This window comes from Rutidosis leptorrhynchoides, chromosome 3 (genome assembly GCF_046630445.1).
Source record: "Rutidosis leptorrhynchoides isolate AG116_Rl617_1_P2 chromosome 3, CSIRO_AGI_Rlap_v1, whole genome shotgun sequence".
Taxonomy (NCBI): Eukaryota; Viridiplantae; Streptophyta; class Magnoliopsida; order Asterales; family Asteraceae; genus Rutidosis; species Rutidosis leptorrhynchoides.
The window spans coordinates 229,974,932-229,986,247 of NC_092335.1; the positions used below are offsets into that span (position 1 = coordinate 229,974,932).

The 11,316-nt window shown below is 39.7% G+C and overlaps 1 non-coding gene across 1 annotated transcript; it reads left to right on the top strand.

Moving 5' to 3' along the window:
• Window positions 1-2,414: 2,414 nt before the first annotated feature.
• Window positions 2,415-2,520, top strand: LOC139903386 (small nucleolar RNA R71). Its single transcript, XR_011778209.1, has one exon. It is a non-coding gene; the product is annotated as a small nucleolar RNA R71 (small nucleolar RNA).
• Window positions 2,521-11,316: the final 8,796 nt, after the last annotated feature.

An 11,316-nucleotide genomic window follows, 5' to 3' on the forward strand; every position in this document is an offset into this window, starting at 1 on the left:
TCAGTAGTGCTCGTTGGTTTGCTGAGAACGTAAGTGCAGATCCGGCTAAGGCGTTGTAAACCTTAGAGTAAATGATCTTCTGATCTCGATAAAATCTCGTCTCTAGAATAGTGCGAACTACTGAGTCGTGCTCTCGTTGTCTTTCTTCGCGGTAGATATGATCGTGAAGGGTATTGGTAAAGTTTTGAATGCGTTCTTCTAGGATTTCAGCATTATTGTCTTCTTTCTGGAGATAACGATCGTATTTGTTCTTATAGCCGTGATTCTTTCGGTTAAGTGTAGGGTGTAATCAATTGTTGACTTATGGATGGCTTCGAGAATCTCTTCAAATTCATCGGTGTCATTGATGAAGGTTATCATGTCGGCGTGAGTGGATATGATCGGAATCCGATCTGAAGATGAGTCCGGCTCCTCCTAATCTGATTCGGATGGAGAATATGAGTTATCCAGAATGTCTTCATGTAGCTCTTCCTCGTTATCATCAGTAGAATAATCGTCTGAAGATTCGTCTGACGAACGGGTTTCTTCAGTATTCTGGTTCTTCACCTTGACACTTTCAGGATTAATTTCTATGTCTTTAACGTCAACCTTATCAGTCTTCTTCTTGAAGAGAATGATTAAACTGTGATCCTTAGTCTCAAGCCTCATAAATTCTTGTTAATATCGCAGTTTCTTTTACGTCTTCCATTTCCTCTTCCTCCTCAGGTTCTTCCTCTTCCTCTATTTCTTCACTGGGATCCTCTTCTTCCATTTTTGGATCGTCAACAGACTGTGACTCGACACCCATCTCGATATCTTCCGCTGGTGGTGGAGACTCATCATCAGAAGTGATCCGTCTGGTGGAAATAGCAACCATCTCTGCCTGTCCAGAAAGATCGGTAGGTTGGTGAATTTTGAAGGTAACGCTCTCCCCATGTGATCGTAAGATCAAAGTTTGATTGTACACATCAATGACTGTCCTAGCCGTATTCATGAAAGGTCTTCCTAACACTATTGGTGTGTGTAGGTCTTCCTGAATATCCATCACTATGAAATCCGTAGGATACAAGAATTTGTCGACTTTCACCAAGACGTTTTCAACTATGCCCTTAGGATATCGAATTGTGTGATCGGCAAGTTGGATTGTCATTTTGGTTGATGATAAGTCTCCTAACTTAAATCTCTTGTAGAGAAAGTAGGGGATTAGGTTGATACTTGCTCCTAAATCTGCTAGCGCATGAATGGTTCCAGATTGGTAGATTGAACACGGAAAAATGAAGCTGCCCGTATCTCCTAGCTTCTGTGGTAGAGAGTTTCTGAGTACTGCTGAGCAGTCTTCATTCAGTGGAATTTTGTTAGAATCTGGTATCTTTTCCTTTGTAGAAAGAAGCCTTTGGATATATCTCTTTTGATTAGGCACTTTGGACACGGTGTCCAGGAATATTCCATCAAGTTTGAAGGAATCGAGCTTAGACGGTTCCTCCTATAACCTTCCAGGATAGGTTACACGAACCGGAGTTGCGGTGGACAACTGCTGAGTATATGTCGATTTATTCTTGATTCTAGCTGACCTTCTTCGTGATTCTTCTCTTGGGATTACTGAGTCCATTTGCTTAGCTTCCTCTATGCGGGGATTTTGGATAGTATTACTAGGTAACCTTCCCTGGGGTCGGGTTTCAAGGCGTTGTGATAACTGTCCGAGCTGCGTTTCTAGACTTTTGAGAAGAGCCAGTTGATTTCTCATTAGTATCTCTGTCTGGTCTTGTCTAGATGCAGTTCTCTGATTTAGCTGTTGTTGTCCTTGAATGAACTGTGTCAACTGATCATCAGTTCCGAGAGTGGGGTTGATTACTTTTGTAATTTGGGTGGTTGGGGAATTTTCCTCAGCTGGTGGACCAGTGAGTGGAAGTGGTTGATCGTAGGTCAATTGAGATTGTTGGGGTGGATAAGCTGGGTAACGATAGCGAAAAGGTTGGTTGTTTCTTTGGAATTGGTTAACCCTAGGTTGTTGATTGAATCCGGGATTCGATTTACGAGCTGGGTATTGAACGTAACAGACTGAATTGTCAGGGTTTTCGTACTCAACTTGATATTCTTCAGTGGGTTGCGGGTTGGTACAATTAACACAGGCCTGGACCTGGTTAACTTGCTGCACCTGCGTCTTCACTTCTTCAAGTTATTTGGCAAGATACTCCATCTTATCTGTGAGGGATTTGATGGCCTCTGTTTGATTATTAAGTGCGGAGAGTGGTGCAGATGATGAAGTTGTTTCGCCACTGTTCCAGTCATGATGATGCATTGTCATGTTCTCGAGCAACTCCCATGTTTCGTCTGCGGTTTGGTTCATCAGATTTCTTTGAGCGGCGGCTTCGATCATCGGCCTATGATTTAGCGTAAGACCATTGTAGAAGGTGCAGATTTGGGCTGACCGTTCTAACTGGTGATTAGGGCATTTCTTCAGCAGGGTTTTGAATCGCTCCCATGCAGTGTAAAGAGATTCATCACAACTTTGTTTGAAGTTAATGATGTCATTCTTAAGCTTGGTTTGTTTAGAAGGAGGGAAATATTTAGTTAGGTATTTAGTAGCCATCTCCGTCCAAGACGTGATGGAATCTTTTTTCAGTCCTTCGAACCATGTCTGTGCATGATGAGTGAGAGAATAGGGGAACAAGTATAGCCGGACTATATTTTGTCCTATCCCTGGCTGCTTGTAGGAATTCGAAAGAGATATGAATTTATCGAGGTGAGAATTAGGATCGTCATTCGATAATCCATGGAATTGACAGCCATTTTGGATGAGTTGTATGATGTGATGTTTTAACTCGAACGAGTGTCCTTGAATATCTGGAAATCTGATTGGTCCTCCTCGACCTTCAATCGAGAGTTTAGTGTTTTCTGCTAAAGTAACGCGTAACGCCGTTTGTTTTCTGATTCTTGATTCCTTGCGTGCTTTAGAGATTATGGCGTCTGGATCAGGTACGAATAACAACAGCCCTGGTCTAGATCGGGTTTGGGTCATACACTGCGTATGCCTCTTTTTGTTGTTTTATATTTTAAACAGATAAACTAGGTTCCTAATTTAGTCTAAGGCGATCTACTGATTAATCTAAAGTATTCTAGGGTAATCTAAGGTAGCCTAAGGTATTCTAAGCTAAGGTATTCTAATTATCCTAATTATAGATATGTTTTTGGTTCTTGCTACTGATTCCCTGGTATTTCGATAATAGAGCTTCGCACGAACTATTCAACAAACCAAGTGGCCAGGCCGACTACGGAGAGGCAGGATCCTTTTGGTACCAATATAATTGGAGACTGTTCGGAAAATCCAACAACCAAGTCCGTGTATAATTGTCTTTCTTAGACACCACTTAAATACTTGTGAATGAGTTTCAGAGAGAGCAGTATTGTCTGATACCAGTTCCCCGGCAGCGGCGCCAAAAACTTTATGTTCCAGATATGGCCAAAACGGACGGTTTTATTTGTGCGATGTCGTCAGGTCGCAACGCGTCAGCTTTTACTATCAAAAGTGGATACTAGTTTTAAATTTATATTTAGCGGGGCCTAAATCTTACTACTCCTTATTATGAGTAAGGGAAGTATGACCTAGAGTCGTATTTTTGAGATATCAGTAGAATCGAACCTATATCTAAAACTTAAGATAATTCTAAGGTGCATGAGTAGTGGAGGATTACCTAATTTTGGGTTTTCTAGATTAAGTAAGTAAAGCAAAGTAAATATGATATAATTTATAATTCAGATAAGGCTAAAACAAGTGCATGCTATGATTTCATCAGCTACTTTGCTGGTATTATGGAATGCTGGCTCATGGATAGGCAGTGACCTTATATTTACTACACTGGTCCTAAACGCCCCTGTCATAAGACATGTCACTGGGTAATGCGATAGGCTTAAAGATTCTGAATAGACAGCTACGTCCCTTACCCCCGACACCCGTGCAGTCTGACTACAGGCATACATATTCAGACAACTCATCCAATTGAGAGACTCGGTTGGGTGATGTATTAACATTCCGAAATGGTCTAAACTTTTTTAAGTATAATAGAATACATGGTTTTCCATATCCGAAAGACGCGATGTGCCTTAATGCTTTCGTTAATGATTGGTTTAAAAGATTGTTAGGCCCTTAAAAGAGTTGAACCATAAAGAACACCATGGCCAAGTCAGGCTGACTTCCATGAATACGTTCGGTTATCTTAACGGTCCAATCCTTTATGTGTTCGAACAAACAGTTCCTTAATTAACTAAGAATCCCTCAAGTGGGGTGCAATGCTTGAGACCGCGTTATGGTGAAGTGTACTAGTCAACACTAACCGTGTTCCATGGCCTTACTTAGCAGAGGTACAGCTTACAACAACCGTTGTGCTTCAGCGTGCACGTACGAAGTTTATATGCTTGGTGACTACACTAGCAAGGTCTAGGACCGACAATGTACTAGGGGTCTAGTTAGATGTTTCACTACGAAAGAGTCCTCAGTCGGAATCCAAGGCTCGGTGGACTTACTACAATCGGTGTGCCTCAGTCAAACTCACGTTGTATCCGTTAGACTTCTCTTACCAAGGGATGACACAGATAGTGTACTCTAAATCGGGGTTCACGACTTCCGAATAACAGAGCCAATAACTACGTTCTATTAGTTGGAAAAGCGATTGAGTTCAAAGCATAATCGGAAGTATTTCGACAACATACACAAACCATAATATAGTTTCGGCATTATAACTGATTACGTCATAACATACAATAAAGATAACTACTCGCTAATCATGGCAACAATATCACAAAGCATAATAACGAAAGACATAATATAAAGACAAGGGGATAGAAGTACCAGTAGATTAAATGAGTTCTGAATACAAAAGTGACAACTTCAAAACTCCAAACTGCTCCTAATACAATCTTCGGCCTTCTTCTCCGGGTACTAGGTTTCCCGCACGGAGTCGAAGACCTTGAAAGTATGACTAATATTGTACAAGAGAGAGAAAGAAGTGAATTGAAGTGTGTGTTGGAATGAATGACAAATGCCCTTTAAATAAACAAAAAATTTCCCTGCAAACGGCTGGCACGCCATTTGGCAGGCCGTTTGGCAGGCCGTTTGCAGGGGCTGTTTGCCAGACCAGCCCGTTTAACGAGGCCGTTTGCTGAGAGAATATGGCAGGCCGTTTTCCATACTGGCAGGCCGTTTGGCAACCCGTTTGGCTTGCTGATTTGCTGGATCGTAACGTGATTTCTTGTCTTTCACCGTTTTCGCTCTAGAATATTCGTTTTAGCTCCGTTTCTCTTGATTCTTTTTGCACCGTCTTCGTAATTACTTGTTATTAAATAATGACTGACAAAGCGGGTATTTTGGCGATAAAGTTTGGAACTTTATTGTTTTTAGGCCTTAATACCGGGGTGAAAACGTGACTTTTTAGCCGATATCAGTAATTGAAGAATGTGAATACGAAGAGGATGAAGACGATATCGTAAAAGATGACAAAAAACTTGCATTCATTGTTCGATCATTTAAAAAATTCTACCGAAGACCCGGGAATCACGTCCGACCTCCAATGGATTCAAAGAAGGCACCTTTTGATTCCAAGAAGAAGTTTGTGAGGAAATGTTTTGGATGTGGAGACCCAAATCATTTGACAAGTGAATGTCCCTAAAGAAAGAACGAGAAGGAATTTCTTAGAGGTGCTTGAGACGATGAAGAAAATAAAAAATAAGAAGAAGGAAAGAAAACATGTCTCATGGTCATTGAAGTACCAAGCTCGGAAAGAGATGATGAACCATGCCTAGCTTGAAAAATCGACAACGAGATTCTTCAAAACTCTTTCGAATTTGATATTGATAATTTCATTCAACTATGTGATTTAATTGGTTGAGTTAGCACTAGTAACACTAACCTAAAAAGGGAAAACAACTTACTTAAGTTAGAAGTTTTTAGACTCAAAGAAAGAATCACTAACTCCCAAGAATGCCTTACTTGCGATGATCTAAAACATGAAAATAAATCACTTAACAAAATGGTTAAACTACTTAAAAACAAAATCAAGTTTTCAATATATGATAAAAGTGGTAAGGTATTAGAAGACACTTTAAGTGCTCAAAGGTCAAGCACAAATAAACAAGGTTTGGGTTTTAAAGAAAGTTGTCTCAAAATGAAATCATCAAAACAACAAACTATAGTGTTTGTTAAGGCTCAAGGTAGGCTAAAAATTCCAGAAGGTCTGCGGTCGAAGTACGGCAAGCCGTTGAGTTGACCGCGGGCCAATTTTCAAAAACAAGGATTTCTCAAAAAGAAGAAATTAAACAATTTAGGCCATATAAGAAGAATTTCTTAGAAAGAAAAACTAACCACTCTAGAAATCCTAGAAGGAAAGTCTTTGAAACTAGGTCACAACTCAAAAGGAATCACAACACTAAATTGTCTAAAGATGGGTTAGAATAGGAATATTTGATGCTAATCATCCCGGACCCAATAAAAATTGGGTACCAAAGATATTAATTAACAAAATATAGGTTTGCCTAAATGGAATTGGACAAGAAGAAGATTGGATAATTGAGGTATGGACGAAACGAACGGTTTTATTTGTGCGGTATCGTTAGGTCGCAATACGTCAGAATCAACCACAAAGAGGGGGTACTGTTTTAAATTTATATTTAATGGGGCCTAAATCGTACTACTCCTTAGTATGAGTAAGGGAAGTATGACCTAGAGTCGTATTTTTGAGATATCAGTAGAATGGAACCTATATTAAAGCCTAAGATAGTTATGAAGGAGTAGTGGTTACTTAATTTTGGGATTTTCTAATTTAAAAGACAGATAAAGTAAATGCTATAAAATTTGTAATTCAGATAAGGTTAAAGTAAGTGCATACTATGATTTCATCAGTTATTCTGCCGAGATTATGGAATGCTGGCTCATAAATAGGCAGAGGCCTTGTATTCATTACACTGGTCCTAAACGCCCCTGTCGTAAGACATGTCACTGGGTAATGCGATAGGCTTGAAGATTCTGAATAGACAGCAACGTCCCTTACTCCCGACGCCCGTGCAGTCTGACTACAGGCATACACGTTCAGACGGCTCATCCAATTGAGCGACTCGGTTGGGTGACGTATTAACATTCCACAAAGGTCTAAACTTTCTTAAACATAATAAAATACATGGTTTACCATATCCGAGAGACGCGATGTGTTTCAATGCTTTCGTTAATGATTGGTTTTAAAAGATAGTTAGGCCCTTAAAAAGAGTTCAACCATAAAGAACACCATGGCCAAGTCAAGTTGACTTCCATGAACACGTTCAGTTATCCTAACGGTCCAATCATTTATGTGTCTAAACAAACAGTTCCTTAATTAACTAAGAATCCCTCAAGCAGGGTGTAATGCTTGAGATCGCGTTATGGTGCAGTGCACTAATCAACATTGATCGGGTTCCATGGCCTTACTTAGCAGAGGTACAGTTTACAACAAATGTTGAGCTTCAGTATACACGTACGAAGTTTATATGCTTGGTGACTACACTAGCATGGTATGGGACCGAAATGTACTAAGGGTCTAGTCAGATGTTTCACTATGAAAGAGTCCTCAGTCGGAATCCAAATCTCGATAGACTTACTACAACCGGTGTGCCTCATTCGATCTTACGTTGTATCCGAAAGACTTCTCTTACCAAGGGGTGACACAGATAGTGTACTCTGAATCAAGGTTCGTGACTTTCCAATAACAGAGCCAATAACTATGTTCTATTAGTTGGAAAAGCGATTGAGTATAATGCATAATCGGAAAGAATTTCGACAACATACACAAACCATAACATTATTTCGGCATTAAAACTGCTTACATCATAGCATACACTAAAGATAACTACTCGATAATTATGGCAACAATATCACAGAACATAATGATAGAAGACATTATATAAAGATAAAGGATAGAAGTACCAGTAGATTAAACGAGTTCCGAATAAAAAAGTGACAACTTCAAACTCCAAACCGCTCCTAATACAATCTTTGGCGTTCTTCTCCGGGTACTAGGTTTCCCGCACGGAGTCGAAGACCTTGAAAGTATGACTAATATTGTACAAGAGAGAGAACGAAGTGAATTGAAGTGTGTGTTGGAATGAATGATAAAGACCCTTTAAATAAGCTAGGATTTTTCCTGCAAACGGCTTGCAGGGCATTTGGCAGGCCGTTTGCAGGGGCCGTTTGAAGGGGCCGTTTGCCAGGGAAAGCGATTTACAGGGTTTGTTTGTCTGGTCCATTTGGCAGGATGTTTTTGAGCCAGGTAGGCCATTTGGAAGGGCGTTTGGCTTGCCTGGTTCCCTGGATTATAACTTGATTTCTTGTCTTTCACCGTTTTCGCTCTAGAATCTTCGTTTTAGCTCCGATTCTCTTGATTCTTTTTGCACTGTCTTCGTAATTACTTATTCTTCAATTCTAACCGACAAAGTGGACATTTGCTGACAAAGTTCGAATCTTTCTTATTTTTGGCCTTTAATACCGGGGTGAAAACGTTACTTTTTAGCCGATATCAAATATCCCACACTTAGACTTTGCTTGTCAAGCAAACTCTCATTTCACCTTATGAAATCTTTTCGGAATTTCTTTTCTAATAGGCTAAGCGGTTTGCTTTTTATTATAAGAGCGAAAGATAAGGTGAGTCATCTATGTTATGATTGAAACTATCTCTGCAAGCATGCGAGGAGGTTACATGACATAGGATAGCTTTCACGGGTCACTCAAATCACACAAGTGTTTAAGGTTCCCTATAGATCTAAGAAATGAATTCTCTCATAGCCAGTCATGCTGCACCCATCGTCATAGGCTTGATAAAGACTCAAATCCTTGCTACTAATGTGAGAACGGTAGTAATCTTAGCTTCTAGGTCATTTATCAATGATGGAAAGGAATTTTGAAATGGTAGTGAAGTTGTTTTTGAGGGGTGAGAAAAAAGGTAATGTAGTCTTTATGCACACTTTTATTATGATAGATAGGAGTGCTGAAATGTTTGAGAAGCACTTTTGAACTTTTGATAATCATTTTCGGTCAAGTTCTTCTTCGGCGTTTCTCTTTATAAGTTCTGCTCCCTTTTTCAGAACTTTGAATTTTTTTTTTCAGATTTCATCTCGAGAAACTTTTTGCCGGTAAACTTTTTTCAAGACCTTTGCCATGATACTTGAGAGGTTTATAACATTGGGTTTTCGGAAGGAATCTCATTTTCTGGACTTTTGGAGTAATAGTAAAGATGATATGAATGTGGGTTAGATGTAGTGGAGGTGCGATAGGCTTATTTTTCTGACAAATTGCTAGCTCATTTGATTATAACCGAATCACATTTCGCTGCTTTGGAAATGTAGATCTAAAGCAAGTTCCGATTCTGAGCACAGACATCGGCACTCTTAACCGAAAATAGTGAAGCATTAAAGATGAATGCTGGTCTTATTTGGGGTGCCTCACCATACTCAGTTTAGGTCGATAATGCCTTAGTCATGGAATACTCTATTAGAGATTTGGTTCAATCTAACAAGATTTCCACCCTTCTTAAGTCTTACTTTTATTTACAAACGTTTTAGGTTTTAAAAAATACTTTTTCGAAAAGGCTTTCTCTTGTTAAAAATTTTGAAATTTGACTTAAGAACTTAGAATCTTCGTAATGGGTTATTTTAATATAGCATAAAAAGATTATACCAACATCCCATACTTAGACGAACATTGTCCTCAATGTTCCTAGTTTATCCCACACTTAGAAGTTTTAGTTGAAGATTTGGGATTATTTGTCTAGTGTTTAAGTGGTTTGGGATCCCACATTTAGTGATAAGCTAGGATGTGGCATAGTTTAAATTTTGAGCTAGTAGCGGGAAGAAAGAAGTACCCCTAGCAGATGTTGCTTGTGATGATATTGGCTGGCTTTCAATCCTTGCGTCTTTTATCGATCGTTTGTCATCCTTTATTCTTCCACTCTACTTTATTACACGGGTTACCACCCGAGAAGCGCTTTTGTTTAAGGTCGTTGGCTCGACCGTAGTGATGCCTTAGAAAGCAAACATTCTCGCTGATGGTTGTAATCTTGGTCTTCTCGAGGGAATGTGAGTCTTGGTGGGTAAATCCTGAGAAAGTGTCGGACCAATAGTGCTAGAAGATCTGGTACTTCTCTTAAAGATCTTCTGAAAGATAAGTAGTGCGCAGTTTCGGCTCGTGATAAGTCTTGAAGTCCGATGAGAATATGATCCACGGCTCTGCTGGTTGACCCATGAATGTCAATCATAGAAGCATTGCTGGTGGTGATTGTTTCTCTGATGGGATGCTCATTTCGGAGATCTTCAAACAATGTTAGAAACTGTATCTTTAGAATCTCAAAATCTTTGGAATGGTGATCTCCATAGTAAGAGTCTGTAGCTTTGCACAGATTTGTTAAAAGACGAAGCTGAAAAGAAGTGAACAGCGATCCTGACACGTGCATTAATGTCACCATCTTTGAGTATATCTCCCGACATCTGGCTTTGAATGTGAAACTTGGATCTGTGGATTCGTGGAAGATACGTGATATCTGCTTCGTAACATAGGTGGCAATGTTGGCGCGATCTGGTTCAAGATGAGAGAATGGATTGTTGTGCCTTACTTCCTCTGTAACTGCATCTCGTAACTCTTTGATAATCATATCAGCATGGTGATCAATTGTTACGTAAAGCACTAGCCTGTCTGGTGTGCTTTCAAAATTATCTCTTTCCAGGAGAGCGAAAAAGCTGTGAATATCCTCGATCATTTGCAAATCAGAGTGATAAGTCAGGCGTCCAGTTGAAAGATCCATGTGATTCCGGATGAGAGTCAGTAGTGCTCGTTGGTTTGCTGAGAACGGAAGTGCAGATCCGGCTAAGGCGTTGTAAACCTTAGAGTAAATGATCTTCTGATCTAGACATAATCTTGTCTCAAGAATAGTGCGAACCACTGAATTGTGCTCTTGTTGCCTTTCTTCTTGGTAGATATGATCGTGAAGTGTATTGATAAATTCTTGAATGCGTTCTTCTAGGATTTCAACATCATTGTCTTCTCTTTGGAGATAGAGGTTGTATTCCTCTCGGATAGCCATAATTCGTTCTGTTAACCGTAGCGTGAAATCAATTGTTGATTTACGGATGGCCTCGAGAATATCTTCAAATTCATTGGTATCATTGATGAAGGTTATCATGTCTGTGTGTGTAGATATGACCGGAATCTGATCTGAAAAAGATTCTGGCTCCCCTTGATCTGGTTCGGTTAGAGAGTGTGAGTTATCCAGAATGTCTTCATGTTGCTCTTCCTCGTCATCATCGGTATATTGTTCTTGTGAGGATTCG